The sequence below is a fragment of the Felis catus genome, chromosome C2 (genome assembly GCF_018350175.1).
Source record: "Felis catus isolate Fca126 chromosome C2, F.catus_Fca126_mat1.0, whole genome shotgun sequence".
NCBI lineage: Eukaryota > Metazoa > Chordata > Mammalia > Carnivora > Felidae > Felis > Felis catus.
In genome coordinates, this window is record NC_058376.1 from 56,157,518 (window position 1) to 56,174,122 (window position 16,605).

Sequence of the window (16,605 nt, forward strand, 5' to 3'; positions counted from 1 at the left end):
AATTTGTTATGCACATTAATGATTGTGCAAGAGGGTGAGAGATCTCCCCTTCCTTTCTGGAACATGGATCAGGCCAACCAGAAGAAAGGAAAATGACTTTACAATTCATCAGGACAGGTCTGAGTGGACTGGCTATCCTTAGAAAGTGGTGAGACTAGGGGCGCCTGGGTGGCTCAGTCGGTTGAGCATCTGACTTCAGCTCAGGTCATGATCTCAAGGTTCATGAGTTCAAGCCCTGCGTCAGGCTCTGTGCTGACAGCTTGGAGCCTGGAGTCTGCTTCAGATTCTGTGTCTCCCTCTCTCTGCCCCTTCCCTGCTCATACTCTGTCTCTGTCTCTCAAAAATGAATAAACGTTAAAAAAAAATTAAAAAACAAAAAGAAAGTGGTGAGACTAGTAAAGTTTGTGTTCAGTGTTGCCATCTTCTTGTTGAGATTCTTGGGATCCTCTGACCTTTACCCAGTGACACAGGGAGTACATACCCCCAAGAGCCCAGGACGTTATACACTTCTTAGGGACCAATCTGAGAATGCGAATAGTGATCCCTACTACTTGATTCCATTGGATGCATCAAATCCTAACTGTTATTTGACTGATTTCCTCTAGTTGTGCTCTTTGTGTGGGAATCCGTTAGGTAGTAGAAAAACTCTAGGCAGATGTCACAGTTAACATTTATCGAACACATATGTGCTAAGCATTATATTCACATTATCTCATTAGTTATCACTGTTTTTCCTGTTTTGCAGATGAGAAAACTGAGAATCAGAATGTTACCCAACATCATATAGTTACTGAGGTGAGAGGTAACTATAGTAGAGAAGTCAGTGTAAGATTCAAACTCGGACGTTTCTGTCTCAATAACCTGAGATGTTAACCGCTAAGCTGGTGGTTATCAAAATGTGGACCCGGACCAGCAGCAGCAGCAGCATCACTGGGAACTTACTAGAATTGCATATTCTCTGTCTCTACCTCAGACCTACTGGATAAGCTATTTTTAAAAATGCCCTGCAAGTGATTTTAAAGCACACTGATATCTTATAGACCAGAATTGTCCAATTGAACTTTCTGGGATATGTTTTATACATTCTTGGCTAATAAGGTATCTATTAGCCACATGTACCTATTGAACATTTGAAAAGCAGCTAGTGTGACTGAGAAACTACCTTTACATTTTATTTAATTTTAACTAAAATTTAAATAACCACATATGGTTAGTGGCTACTATGTTTGATGGTATAGCTATTCCCTCCTTGTGTCCTTGACTGTGGTTCTTTTTGAGCTCATTCATCAATCCTAAGGAGCACTACTAACGAAGTCCATTAGTAACAGTTATAGCAGAATGGTATTAGAAATACATTGGAGTGAGTGTAGTCTTGGGTAGGACACACTATCCAGGAGGATTCCTGTGTTGTCAATGTGTAAAATTTTAAAAAGAATAGATGAGGGGATTCAACCCACATGATCCTTATGTATGTCTATGCAATGCTAAATGGAGTGATTAGGTTGTTTACACAGATCGATCATCCTATATAGATGGTGAAAAACAGTTCTGATGCAAAAGTAAGATGAATTCTGCAAATATTGACTTAGATACGACTTTGATAAAAGGTCCTAAGAAATCCTTATGGAATACAAGCTTTTTTTTTTTTTTTTTTTAAGCATGTAAGAATATACAGGTATGATAAGTCATTTGATGTGATTCAAGGGCAATTTTCTGACAAGATGTTGGCCCTTTATACCATTAGGAAGTAGCCAACCTGAAATGCAGTAAATGTAAAAAAGTCTGTTAACTTCAAAATTGTAACTTGGTTTGTAGGTGGTGTAAATGAAGGGAGGTAGTGTGGTCATGTCCTATTATAAACCAAAGAGTAAGGTGGAGAAAGAATATGTCAGTGCTAGAATTTATTTACAAATGTCCAAAGAAGAGAGAAACTCCAGCTAGTGGACATAAACATTCTTGATATTACAGTGAAGCAGATCCTAAGAATATTAAATCCTCCTGCTAACCTTGAGAAGTTCATTAGCAGGAGCCAAGGGGCAGTTCCAGCAAGCATTTATTGACTTTTGGGTCAGCCCTGATGAGAATTTAATGATGAGAACAGCTGTGTTCCTGAGAGAGGCATGATGGAGATGTGCATTAGGAAAATTACCCTGGGAAGGGGCTGTTGTGGGACTGCTTCCTAGGGAGCATGAAGACTAGAATGAGGTGGTTGTTGGTGGGACTGGGAAGGCAAAGAAGATTATGTGAAGCATTGTAGAGGTAGAATCCCATGGAAACTAATTAGATATGGGGGTGCTGAACTTCATTATAAAACTGAGGTTTAAATTTGGGTCCTGGAAGATGGTGGCATTAACACTACACTTGAAGCAAAGAGAACATATGAAAGAGAGGTGATGTGTCAGGGACTTAATGGATTGCAGCACCTACTAACTTGATAGATGTTATTTCCTGCCATGACCCAATCAGGCAGCAAATGACTCCAACGGTATATAATAAAGTGTGTATCAGGCATTGGCCAAGATTCTGGAGGCAGCATAGAAGACAGAATCACAATGCATCTTTAAGGGGCCTGGAATTGCAAATCCTGGAGTTCATTTAGAGATCCAAAGTATCACTAGCCTGATAAAATGTCCTAGTTCATTATCTGACAAATTACTTTACCCTAGTTAATTCCTCCCTCCTAGATTTTTGCAGATCTTACACAATTCTTCCTATAGTATAATGATATGCTAGATTGGGAGTTCTTTGATTAAAGGGACTATTTCTGGGGTGCCTAGCTTCCTCAGTCGGTACAACATGAGACTCCTGATCTCAGGGTTATGAGTTTGAGCCCTATGTTGGGGGGTAGAGATTACTTAATAAAAAGTTAAAAAAAATGAAGAAACTATTTCTTATTTAATCTTATGTTGCCAGCCCTAGTGTAAGGACGTAACACACAAATATTGGCTAAGTAATGAGTAACACCTGAATGAGCAAACAAACTGCTCTAGGGACTTTGTTTAGTCCTTCTCATTGTTGCCAAGGCTAAGACTGGCCACATAAGTCCTAACATTGGCTCAAGTTGCTCCTCCAGATGGGCTATACTGATGTTTGGTATAGGGGACAAGTCAGGGCTTTGGTTGGCAGGTGGTGGGGATGATGGTGGCAATGGTATGTGATGTCAGGTTGAGGGAGGGTATCGTGATGATGGGTCTAGGAAAATAGAAGACATCTAAGCAAGTACGTTTATTTTTAGTGCCTTTCTACTTTCCATTCCATTATTCTGATCAAATTTTCCTTTTCCTTTTCTTAATTCTCAGATACCTATACCTAAGAGACAATACATACTAGGCACTGGGCTAAATGTTGAGATACAAAATATAAACATCAAGTCCTGGAGTGCAAATTATCCCATCCATAGGGCTTGCACTGTTCTCTTATAGCTCATGTTGGTATGCCTAGTGAGTCTTTGATAGCCTTTTTGTTTTTCAGTGCAATATGATGTCCTGTGTTCATCTTCTATTGCATCAATTATCTTTGAGAGATTTCCTCATACTTCACAGAAATGCATAATATAATCTGTCTTACCTAAAAAGTCTTCTGTTTTTAAACAATCTCTTGTTTTATGGGGAGAATATTTCAATTTTCATAAAAATTAACATCGGGGCTTTATGTGTGTGTGTGTGTGTGTATATATATATATTTCCTTTTCAATATAATGGTCTTTTAATAATTGTCCATGAGACTCAGCAAAGTTCTAACACTGATATTTAGTGTATTAGTATTTTAAAATACTGTATTAGTATTTTAAAATTAGTATTTTAAAATAAGCAACTCTCTGTGATTCAAATATAGACCCAGTATCTGTTTTGGATTTGATGATAATCTCAAGTAATACATTGGTTAAAAACCAGACTTGAATGTACATATATTTTTAAAGCACTGACCTTTTTATGGGAAGCAATATTTTTTTTAGCCCCTGCTAAACAAAGCAGCAATTACAAATGAACTCTCTTTACCTTCCTTCTCCCTTATTATTGTCTTCTTGTTTAAGAAATAAATGCATTGCATTTACTTACATGAAAATTGGATCCTTATTTTTATGATTCTTATGAATATTTTGCTGTTTCTAACTAACTTAGAAATTATGCAAGAAAAATAAAAGAACAGAGTTTGCCAAACTCTGAGATGAGCTCATTGAAATTGGAGGCAGTAATAAAACAAACAAAGCCAAAATAAAATAAAAGCCAGTATGCAACTTTGGGCTCATAGGGAAAAAAAAAATGTAAAACAAGTTTGTCATTCTAAATAAAGCAGGTGAGGTTGCGAGGTGTGAGGCAAGGTTATAATAAAAACAATAAATGAATGGTCAGTTCAAACTTTGATGTGTATCAAAACCACCAGGAGGGCCTGTTAAAGCACATCTTTCTGGGCTTCACCTACAGAAGGTTTTCTGATTCAGTAAGTCTGGAGTAGAGCTGGAGTATTTATATATCTAATCCGTTCCCAGATGATGCTGATGCTGCTGGTCTAGGGACCACAGTTTGAGAATTAATTTAGCCAAATAATACAACATTAGACACCATTGAAATTAATCATATGGATGTATATTTCCTAATAGAGAATGGTAAATTCATAATGGAACTAAAGAGAGGGAAAGCTTGAGAGGCCCCCTTTTTGGTCCCCACCAACCTTATCTCTTCCAACTCTTTGTATAGCATTGGTAGTTGCTAAGACATCAAGTTTTTATTCTAAATCTTATAATTAAATTGAAAGAAGTAAGCTTTCCTTGTACAGTGTGTCATGTTAACACATAGCCCTAGTAAGTGTCAGAAAGTTGTCTATGGAAGAGTTAGAGACAGTGAATATGGAAGGAATGATAGAAAGTCACTATTTTGCAACTCCTAATGTCATAATTCAGGCAACAATCACCAGTGAAAGGCTGATGGTGATCTTTACAGTGGAGGGATTTAACAGTTACTACATAAGTCTGATCAATCTTAACATCAGTATAGAGAAATAATCAGACACCATGGTGCTTGATATGATGCAACATGAAAACACCACATACTAAGTATTCCTGCCAAATACGGTAAACCTGAACCCAACCAAGACTCTGGGGCTTCTTGGCCCATTTACAAAATGGGCTTCCTCCCATTTACAAAAACTATGGGAGAAAGAAACAAATGGAGTGATGGCATGGGGAAGAAAACATACACATCTAGAATACAGAATACTCTATAGGACAAATCAGTGACATGGAGGGAAAAGTTAGAATAGCCTTACCCAGATTCAGAGAGACATAATAAGCAAATGTGTCATGTGGACTGGTGCACCTGGTGGCTCAGTCGGGTGAGCATCTAACTCTTGATTTTGGCTTACGTCACGATCTCATAGTTCATGAGATTGAGCCCTGTGTCAGGCTCTGTGCTGACAGCGTGGAGCCTGGTTGGGATTCTCTTTCTCCCTCTCTCTGCCCCTCCCCAACTTTGGCTCTAGCACATGCACACGTGTGCATTCTTTCTTTCCCAAATAAATACACTTAAAAAAATGTGTTATGTGGACTTTTATTTAGAACCTGGTTTGAATAAGCTAAGTGCAAGAAAAAAATATTAAGATCAGGGAATGGATGGCCTGAGTATTAGCCAACACCAGAGATTTATTCCTAATTTTGTTAGATTAGTATTGATTGACATTTAGTCAACAAGAAAATGGCCACATTTTTAAGAGTTGCATGCTGATATGAAATACTATGACATCTAGGATCTGCTTAAAAGGGGTGCCTGGCTGGCTCAGTTGGTTTGAGCACCTGACTCATGATGGCTCAGCTCATGACCTTGAGATCAAGCCCTGCATCGGGCTCTGTGCTGCCCATAGAGCCCACTTGAGAGTCTCTCTCTCCCTCTGCCCCTCTCCCCTACTTGCATGCTCTTTCTATCTCTCTCTCTAAAACAATAAAATAATAAAATAAAGTAGTTTTGCACGCGTGCCTGGCTGGCTCAGTTGGTAGAGCATGTGACTCTTGATCTTGGGGTCATGAATTCCAGCCCCATGTTAGGTATAGAAATTACTTAAAAATAAATAAAATAGTTTTGCACAGGGAAAAAGGCTAGAAGGAAAGTGACAAAAGCGTGATAAGCATGTCTCTCGCTGGATAATGGGTGTATGAAAATGCATTCAAGTGCACTCTCTACTTGATGTGTACTAAAAATTATCATAATGAAAAATAATGGAGGGGCGCCTGGGCGGCTCAGTTAGTTGAACATCCAACTCTTGATTTTGGCTCAGGTCATGATCCTAGGATTATGGGATTGAGCTGCATTTGGGCTCTGCACTGAGTGTGGAGCCTGCTTAAGATTCTCTCTCTCTCTCTCTCTCTCTCTCTCTCTCTCTCTCTGTCTGTCTCTCTTTCTCTCTGCTCCTCTGCCTCATTCATGCTATCTCTCTCTCTAAAATAATAATAATAATAATAATAATAATTGTTAAAAAATAGTGGAAAGAATAACCTAAAAGCTTTTCCTCTCTTAATTTATGATAACTTTAAAAATCTGAAGTAAATTTTCATAGTGTGATATTCTGTTTAGAATCTTGCCTGCATTGCTTATCTACTTTGTGACCTTGGGCAAAGGAATTATTAGGTTAGCTTTCTGTAAAATGGCAATAAAAAATGGTATCTGCTTTAGAATCTGTATAAGAATTAAAAGAGATAATGAATATAAAATCTCTTCACACAGGGTCAGATACATAATAAACACTCCATAAATATCAGTTGTTATTATTATTATTATATAAATTGGTTTTTCCCCCTATCTTTCTAATAAATCAGGAGCTACTTTATTTTCTTCTCAGATTGATCATTTGTAAAGGAGATAAAAACAAATACTAAGGATGTTGTCTAATTTTAAAGTGATGAGCTCTACTGGTAAGGTTAATTCATAGGCTTAAAAGATTATTTAAATATAAACATATGTAAATGGCATTAAAATATTCAATGGGTTTAGGGGCTTGGGAAAATGATTTTAAAAGAAACGTCCTTTCATCATTCATTGATGCTAGTACAGCATGACTTATTCTCAGTTTGCATAAAGAATCTGTGTGCATTCTTCAGAAAAGGTAAACATCTTTGCTAAAGCTCTTAAAGCCTAGCTGAATTTAGAAGTAAGCTATAATCCCAAGTTGACTTAGTCAGCCTCAGAACTGTCTCACCCCTACGGACGGATTGTCAGTATCGCAACTGTGACGCTTTTAATAGGAAGGGAGGAGATCCAGAAGCTCTGGGGAGGCCATTGCAGATGACTCCAAGTTCCTTATGGACAAGGAAGTAAAAGTTAAGAAGTGATGCATTTGGAGGTGGGGGTGGGATGGAATACTTCAACATTGTTGGTTATACAAGGAGGAAGAGTATAATACAGCTGGAGAATTAAAAGGGAGGATGAGCACACAGATGTGTAAGAAAGCACGGATTTGCCAACTAGATAACATCTGGCATGCTACAGTGAAGTTGAATACCCAATAAGCTAAAGAGAAGTCCAAGTAGCAGATAATCTCTTCATCTTTCTGCAGGAATATGACATCCCAAAATAAGGCATGTTATATGTGAAAACCAGAGACACACGCAGAGTTTAAAAAATAAAATCCTTCTTTAAACAGATGTGGAATCCGCTGCTGGAATTAAAGCAGTCAGGAATGTGGGAAGAAGAAATTTATAGAAAACCTAAACGTGATATTAACTCTGGTGGTGGATTATAGCATAAAAGATAGCAAAATAGCATAAAAGAATTTTCTTTCTCCCAAGATTGCTATGGTTTATCAGATTATCAGCAATGCTTACAAAGCAAAGCATATTTTTTCAGAAACAAAACAGAATTATCTTGGTAATTGATTATAGATCCATGACTGCAGTAAAACTTTTCTTTGAGATAAGCTTACTTGTAAAGTGTTCTATAAGTTATCAATATTATTAAGATGCTTTCATGCCGAGATTTATCTTCATGATTCTCTCTCTGTGTTCTATATCACCATAGCCCAGGATATCTTTCTGAGACCGTGAATCCAATCTGAGTTTTAGTCACAGTGACAGAAATTAAAATAGTGTGAAAGTCTAATTTCTGTTTTTTTGTTCTTCTCTGACTTTTGGGGAGGGGAAGAAAATCTCAGGTTTGCAATTCTACCTCCAAGATTTGCTGTTTTATTATTAAAGAATAGTAATTTCCAGGTCTTTTGAAAAAACAATAATATATTTAAAAATTTCTGTTGTCTTTCTGATGCATTAAAAGTAAACACAATGTTTTATTCCAGTTACCAGAGCTAGATGAGATGGTAGTAGCAAATTTACAACACATTTCTGAAAGACGGTCAGCAATAGTTAGTGAGCACCCACTATATCCCATATACAATTCTAGGTGCTAGGGATATAGCTATAAATAGACAGACAAGGACCCCCAAGCACAGAAAGCTTCATTTTAGTGGAAGGAGATATAAATAAACCAGATCATTTCAGGTAGTATCCAGTGCTGGGGGAAAAGAACATAAGGTCATGTGATAGAGAATGTTGCAGGGACTACTTTAGTTTGGGTGGTCAGGCAAAAACTCTCTGAGGAGGGAGCTGATCAGCTGAGAATCAAATAAGGAGCCAGTTACATCAACAGCGGAGGCAAGAACATTCTAAGCAGAGGCTAGAGCTAGTGCTAAGGCCCTAGGGTAGGAATAAATTTGATCAGGGACAAAGCATGGAAAATATAATGCATTTGTAATGAAGTCACTGATTATATTCAATATGCTTAAGATGACAGTACTAAGAGTAGAAAAACTAGTGCTTAGGAGGGGAATGAAATTCAAAGTGTCCAAGAGGGGTACCCCTGATTGCAATATGAGTGAAAGAACAAGCAAGGACCAGATGTTACATAATAAATGAGCCTAATTCCTGAATTAATTCCAATTACTCTTGGCCTAGACTCAAAGACATCATAAGAATACTATCCAAATGGACTCAAAGAGTACAATATTTTTCCACAGTTTGAACATTAGAGAGAAGGCAGACTATAACATCACCACTGTGAAACAACTTATAACTGCTCCCTTCTCTCTTTTTTCACAAATATTTTTTTTAGTTCTCTTGAAGTATTGGCTAGTAAATACTAATATTTATTATAAGTAAGGGACACAAGTCTTAAATCTAATTTTTTAAATTAGTTTTGAATGAAGTTTGCATTTTCATGAAGTTATTTATCATTTTATTCTGATCCTTAATAGATGACGGTTTCAATACTTTGGCTACCTAGTTCTCAGGTGGTAGATTTAAAATGCTTACTGGTTGAAATTCGAAGTTTAGCAAACATAAAGAGAGGGGCATCTGTGTGGCTCAGTCAGTTAAGCATAAAGAGTCCGACTCTTGATTTCAGCTCAGGTCACAATCTCATGGTTTATGAGTTTGAGCCCCACATCAGGCTCTGTGCTGGCAGGGGGGAACCTGCTTGGGATTCTCTCTATTCCTCCCTCTCTTACCTTCCCCTGCTCACTCTCACTCTCTTTCTCAACATAAATAAATAAGCTTAAAAAAAAAAAACAAACTTAAAGAGAATGAGCTGCTGTCTTCATAGTTTTTTTGCTTAAGATACTTTAGAAAGGCGATTCAAACTAGATAATATTCCATTCTCTGTGTGTGTGTATCATATCTTCTTTATCCATCATCTGTCAGTGAACATTTGGGTTGCTTCCATATCTTTGTTACTGGTTGATCTATCGCATCCACTAACTCAGGAAACCAATAGGCAAGCCCCGTCCCTTCCCCAGCCCATTGCTCCATCCCACAGAATCCTGAGAGGGCTGGACTAATAGTATAGTCTGTGGCTGGGTTTGCCAACACTGTTGCCCAAGAAACTTGGATAAACTATTGAAAGAGAAACCCAATAACTCAAGGGCCAACAGTTTGGAAAAGAGGAAGGGAGAGTGGGGAGTGGTGGCAGGCTCAGGACTTAACAACTGACCTCTCCCACAGCAAGATGGGCACCTAGAGTTTTATAGGAAAGGTTCAAAGAAATACATGATAGAGAGCAGGCAGAGTGATCATGGATGGGCGTCACTATACGTGTTCAGTCCATGATTGTAGGTCAGGAAGGGGAAGTGTGGGGTATGATATTCTAGGCATTCCTCCATTGGTATCAGGGCTTTTCTGGTCTGGCTGTTGGAATGTTCTGGTCATTGCACAATGTCTTTCTTGATACCTCAAAAAAGTGTGATAAGAAATAAGCACAATGATATGCTAACTAATTTGGATGTAAATTTAAAAAAATAAAAATTAAAATTGAAAAAAAAAGAAATAAGCACAATGAGTTTTATCTAGAGCGTGAGTTAAGCACTTCTGTCTATTTCTGCTTTTAACTGTTGGGGTCTATAGTTGAACAAGAGGGCTTGCTGACATCTTGGTGGTTGTAAATAATGCTGCAACAAAGAAAGGGGGGCATATATCTTTTCAAATTAGTGTTTTCATTTTTGGGGAGTAAATACCCAGTACTGGATTACATGGTATTTTAAATTTTTCCTATTTTTAATTTTTAAAACATTTAAAAATTTATCTTCTGTAAGTAGGCTCTATGCTCAATGTGGGTCTTGAACTCATGACCCCAAGAGCAATATTTGCAAGCTTTGCTAACTGAGCCAGCCAGATACCCCTCCTATTTTTAATTTTTTAATTATGAACCTCCATATTCATTTCCACAGTGGTTGTGCCAATTTACATTCCCACCAAGAGTGTACAAGGGTTCCCTTTCCTCTACATCATCAACACTTGTTATTATTTCTTTTCTTTTTGATACTAGCCATTTTGATGAGTGTGAGGTAATAATCTCATTGTGGTTTGGATTTGCATTTCCCAGACAAATACCATATAATTTCACTTATTTGTGGAATCTAAAAAGCAAAACAAACAAATGAAAAATGAGACTCTTAAAATACAGGGAACAAACTGAGGGTTGCTGTGGGGTGATGGGTGGGGGGATGGGCTAAATGGGTGATGGGCATTAAAGAGGGCATTGCTGGGATGAGCACTGGGTATTATATGTAAGTGATAAATCACTAAATTCTATTCCTGAAATCAGTATTACACTATATGTTAACTAGCTTGGATGTAAGTTAAAAAAATAATGATAAAAATATTTTTAAAAATAATAAATAAACATACATAAACATAAAAAAAAAAATAACACACATTTCCCACGGTGCCTGGGTGGCTCTGTTGGTTAAGTATCCAGCTCTTGATTTCGACTCTGGTAATGATCTCATGGTTCGTGGGATTGAGCCCCAACTCGGGTTCTGAGCTGACAGCACAGAGCTTGCTTCAGATTCTCTCTGCTCTCTCTCTCTCTCTCAAAATAAATAAATAAACATTTAAAAAAAAAGTGCAAACTTCCCATTAGAATGGTGCCTCTACTTTTTAAATGATTTTTTTTTTAATGTTTATTTATTTTTGAGAGAGAGAGAGAATGTGAATAAGGGAGGGGCAGTGAGAGAGGGAGACACACAATTTGAAGCAGGCTCCAGGCCCTGAGTTGTCAGCACAGAGTTTGAGGCGGGGCTCCAACTCTTGAACCATGAGATCATGACCTGAGCCGAAGTCAGATGCTAAACCAATTGAGCCACCCAGGTGCCCCGCCCCTACTTTTTACTTATTTTTATTTGTTGCAGTTACCCTTGGTTTCTTGCTAGTAATTCCTTTTTGTCTAAAAACTGGTTGACAAATAATACAAAATGGAGTTGTTCATTTTGAACTTGTTTGCTGTACACATTTCTAGGATTTGTTGTGTGGTTATGAACATTTGATTCATCAATGGGTTTTGTAATGTCTATGCTTGGAAAGTCTTGCCACCCCACCTACCTGGGTTATTGAAGGCATCTGAAGCCACATTAGGGAAGGCTGTATTTCCTTCTGGCTGAGATTAAAGTACACCCAATAAAAACTGAAAGAAAAAAAAAAAAGGTGATTTATACAAACATTTTGCGGTACTACACTGAGGCTAAATCATTCTGTAAAAATTTGGAGTGTCCCTTTCTTTTTCCTTACAGCCCTCTTGACTCAATACGAGGAGTTAAATGTGAAAAGAAAAATCAGTTTATCGAGGGAGGGAGAGCTGGTGTAGACTTTCACTGCAGTTTAGGGATTGTGGGACCCTCCATGTCTTCATCAGAAGTCCACCCAAGAAGTGACCTAAAGGGGAGACAGGAAATGTCCCGAAGCTCATTCCCATACGGGGTGGGACTTGGAAGGGACCAAGTCCTCAGAGATGTAAATTAACTGCCAAGTACCACCTTTTTCTCTACCACAATCACTAAATTGGAAGCAAAGGTCTTCCCTGAACGCATGACCACCTGAAAAGCTGGAGCCTGACAGAGATGAATTCTTGATTCTAGGCCTAACCTTTGAAGGGAATTGGGAACTTCGGACTCAGAATCACTTTTGTAAGAACATTGTGGGTTTTGTAACTTGTTCAAGGTTGTTCTGTTTGACAGCCTGTGGCCTGGTAGAGAGAGCAGTTAATCCTTCACGTTAAAAGCGACTGTGTCTGTCTTTAGGGACAGCCAGACTGTTTTTGTCAATGCGGTCAGTTCTGAAAATCCTCAGAGAGAGAAGCACTTTTACTAGTGATCAGAGAAAGGAAAACAAAGAGCATCCCTGGGAACCGCTGCCAGGGAAAATAGAGAAAAACAGCCCAGGGGAAATACGCTGAGCCTGAAAACAGCTACCGGTCACCCACTGCTGTCTGAGGGCTGTGGTTTTCAAACTTTGGAAGATGTGTAGCTTCTAAAATTCCTGATGCCCTGGTTACACCCCAGGGCAATTACACCAGCCTCTGATAGGGGCATCGGTATTTTTTTTTAATAGCTCCCCAGGTGATTGCAGAATACAGTCAAGGTTGAGACCCCCTGTCGTAGGAAGCACTTCTCAAACTTTAAAGTTCTCATTCATCACCTGGGGAATTTATTAAAATGCAGATTCTGGGGCCCCTGGGTGGCTCAGTCCTTTGAGCATCCAACTCTTGGTTTCTGCTCAGGTCATAATCTCACAGTTTGTGAGTTCCAGCCCCATGTTGGGCTCTGAGCTGACAGTATGGAACCTCCTTGGGATTCTCTCTGTCCCTCCCCCTCTCGTGTGCTCTCTCCCTCTCTCAAAAATAAACATTAGAAAAATAATAAAATGCAGATTCTGATTCAGTATACCTGGGGAGGGGCCTACGGTCCTGCATTTTCAACCCAGTTCCCAGGAGTTACCAATGCTGGGGGTTGCGAGGTGGGAGTCAGGAGACCCTGAGCAGTACCAGCCTTTGGGTAGTAATTCCAAACACCAGTTGATTCTCTACAGTGATTTCAATGCCTACCATTAAGCCAGTGCTCAACACTTGAGTGTCAGACATTTTAAAATATAAATCTTGAAAATCCTAGCAAATTTAGATGAATTTTTTTTAGATGAAATTTTTTAGATGTAAACCTAAACTCATTCCAATGTGACAGGGACCTTAGCCTACCTCTCTGAACTGGCTCACCCTGCTGCAGGGCACAGTATGTCAGACCTATCGTCCCTTCAAGGCCTTCATGTCTGCCTTGCCTTCTGCCGGAATACTTCCCCCTCCATGGCCTCATGGCTTTTTCCCTTTTCAGCTCACATATCACTTCCCTAGCTCTTCTGGACCTCTCGTTCTAAAGAAGCCACCTTCCCTCCACCGTTCTGTCTCCTAACTCTCTCCTCCACATAGTACTAACTGCTATTTGAAATTGGTCCCGCCTATTTGTTTGCATATTGCTTTTCTGTCTACCTCCACAAGGATATCAGCCATGGAGGAAAAGCTGCTGTTTGTCTAGCCCACTACGACACCCCTGCTCCTAGAAAAGAACCCAACGCAGAATGGAATAGACACATGTGCAAAATGAAAATGAGTGGCAGGAGTCTCAGTCAGGTATATATGGAAAAAGAGAGCATTCATTTTCAGTAAATACAAGTTGTTACTTAAGAGATCATAAGGATCTGGTTTTCTATGGTAGTGGTGATGAGTACACAGGTGTGGTTGAACCAGTGGGGTCATCTACTCAGCATAAGGAGGCTGATGTTCAGACTTCTAATCCATGTTTTTAGGAAATATGGATTTGAGAAAGCACACGCACAAGCCCGTGTGCACCAATGGGGGCGGAGCAGAGAGAGATGAAGAGAGAGAATCCCAAGCAGGCTCTGCATGGTGCAGAACCCAATGGGGGGCTCCAAGTCACGAACTGTGAGATCATGACCTGAGCTGAAGTCGGTCTCCTAACCAACTGAGCCACCCAGGTACCCCCAAAACTTTTCTCTCTCTTTTTTTTTAAAGATTTCCTCTTCTATACTTTCTCCTCCTCCTCCTCTTCCTCCTCCTCCTTCTTTTTGCTTATTTATTTAATTATTTATTTATTTTTAAGTATGCCCCATGCCCAAAGTGGGGCTTGAGCTTACAACCTCGAAATCAAGAGTTGCATGCTCTATTAACTGAGCCAGCCAGGTGCCCTTAGGGAAATCTTACTGAATTCATATACACTGGAGAAGCTGAATTCCATATTTACATTAATAAGAACATTGCCCAGTTTATTAAAAGAGAGACTGCGTTCATAAACTGAAACAAGATGCTTTGGCACTTTTCAGGCCATTTGTCTTGGTGAAAACTGTAATCTTTGGGAGTGATTGCTGAGCCTGGATTCTGGGTGTAAAAACTTTGGCATTTAGACCAACTGAATGCTTGGAAAGTCATTTTGGCAGATTATGGGTAATAGGTACCAAGATGGATCTGTGATTAAATTGGAAGGTGCAAATTCTTCAATGGTATTTTTAAATCTTTTTTTTTTTTTAATGATTATTTTATTTTTGAGAGAGAGAGAGAGACAGAGTGTGAGCAGAGGAGGGCCAGGAGGAAAGGGAGACACAGAATCTGAAACAGGCTCCAGGCTCTAAGCTGTCAGCACAGAGCCCGACGCAGGGCTTGAACTCATGAGCTGTGAGATCATGACCTGAGCAGAAGTTGGATGCCTAACCGACTGAGCCACCCAGGTGCCCCTCTTCAATGGTTTTTATGTTTTGATTCCTAGCCAGTCTTCTCTCAATTATACTGAATGGAGTGAGTAGTCAATTATACTTAATTGTACTTGAGTTTGTGTTTTCAGTACTGTGCTTTCGTGGATTGTCACTATGTGTTTTTGTATTTAAATTGCAAGTAGCAACAGATGATATATTGTAACACGATTCAGTCTTTGTTAAGATTCAACAGGTAGACGGTGAAATCCAATCTCCTTTTTCTCTTTTTTTACCTTTTATTTCTGACCTTTGTTAAAATTATTAAAAGGAGACAATTTAGGTAATACAAACAAACACTATTTAACACTTCATACACTGAGCACCCTCTGTTCCCAAAAGTCTAAAGAACTGTAAAATGGTGAAGGCAGGAGCTTTTATAGGATAAAGAATCAGGAACAAGGAAGTAAGTAGAGAGTCCAGTATTGACTTGGTGTTTGGGATGGGCTGACTGGATATACTTTGTTTCTGGTCTAGAGGAGCATTTACTGGGATATGAATATTATTTAAATTTCATTTCATTGAAATGGCAACTCAGGCAGGAGCGGCTCCATTTTGGGTCTAGAAATTTATTTCAACACCTTAATCCCCAGTTCCTCCTCAAGAGACCACCACTGTGGTCACTTTGCTGTGTATCCTTCCAAAAATGTTCAATGCATCATCTGTACTTCTGTATCAATCTGCAAGATGGAGTAATAATAGTACCTGTATCATCAGGCTTTCATAAAGATTAAATTAATTAACATATGTAAAGGCACTTAGAACAGTGCTGGGGCATGTGGGTGGCTCAGTCAGTTAAGCATCTTACTTTGGCTCAGGTCAAGATCTCATGGGTTCCTGAGCTTGACCCCACATTGGGTGAGCACAAGCCCCGCTTCTGGTGAGCCCCACTTCTCTCTCTCTCCCCCTCCTCTCTCTCTCTCTCCCCCTTGTGGATTCCTTCTGCCTCTCTCTCCCCATTGCTCACTTGCACCTTCTCTCTCTCTAAAAAACAAAACAAAACAATAACAACAACAAAAAACAGTGCTGGATACATACCATGAATTTTTTAATGTTTAAAAGCTATTAGGGGTGCCTGGGTGGCTCGGTTGGTTAAGGTCTCTCTCTGCCCCTCCCCTGCTCACTCCTTGTCTCTCTGTCAAAAATTAAAAAAACAAAACAAAACAAAACAAAAACATTAAAAGCGATTATGCATTTATTAGTATAAAGATTGTATATCAATGCTCTTTAAAATAGAAATATGTGGGGGCCCCTAGATGGCTCAGTTGGTTAAATGTCCAACTTCGGCTCAGGTCATGATCTCACGATTCGTGAGCTTGAGCCCCGTGTAGGGTTCTGTGCTGAGAGTTCAGAGCCTGGAGCCTGCTTCAGATTCTGTGTCTTTCTCTCTGCCCCTCCCTTGCTCATGCTCTATCTCTCTCTCAAAAAATAAAATAAAAACATTTAAAAAATAAATACAATAATATGTGGCCACATACATAATATTAAATTTTGTAGTAGCCACATTAAAAGAGTAAAAAGAAACAGATGAAAAAGTTTTAGTAATA

The 16,605-nt window shown here is 39.0% G+C and overlaps 1 protein-coding gene across 1 annotated transcript in view; it reads right to left on the bottom strand.

Moving 5' to 3' along the window:
• Window positions 1-11,935, bottom strand: part of DPPA4 (developmental pluripotency associated 4) — a 35,623-nt gene extending 23,688 nt beyond the window's left edge. Inside the window, exon 1 of the mRNA XM_045036907.1 lies at window positions 11,852-11,935. The gene's annotated coding sequence lies outside the window, so the exon portion shown is untranslated. The remainder of the gene's footprint in view (window positions 1-11,851) is intronic.
• Window positions 11,936-16,605: the final 4,670 nt, after the last annotated feature.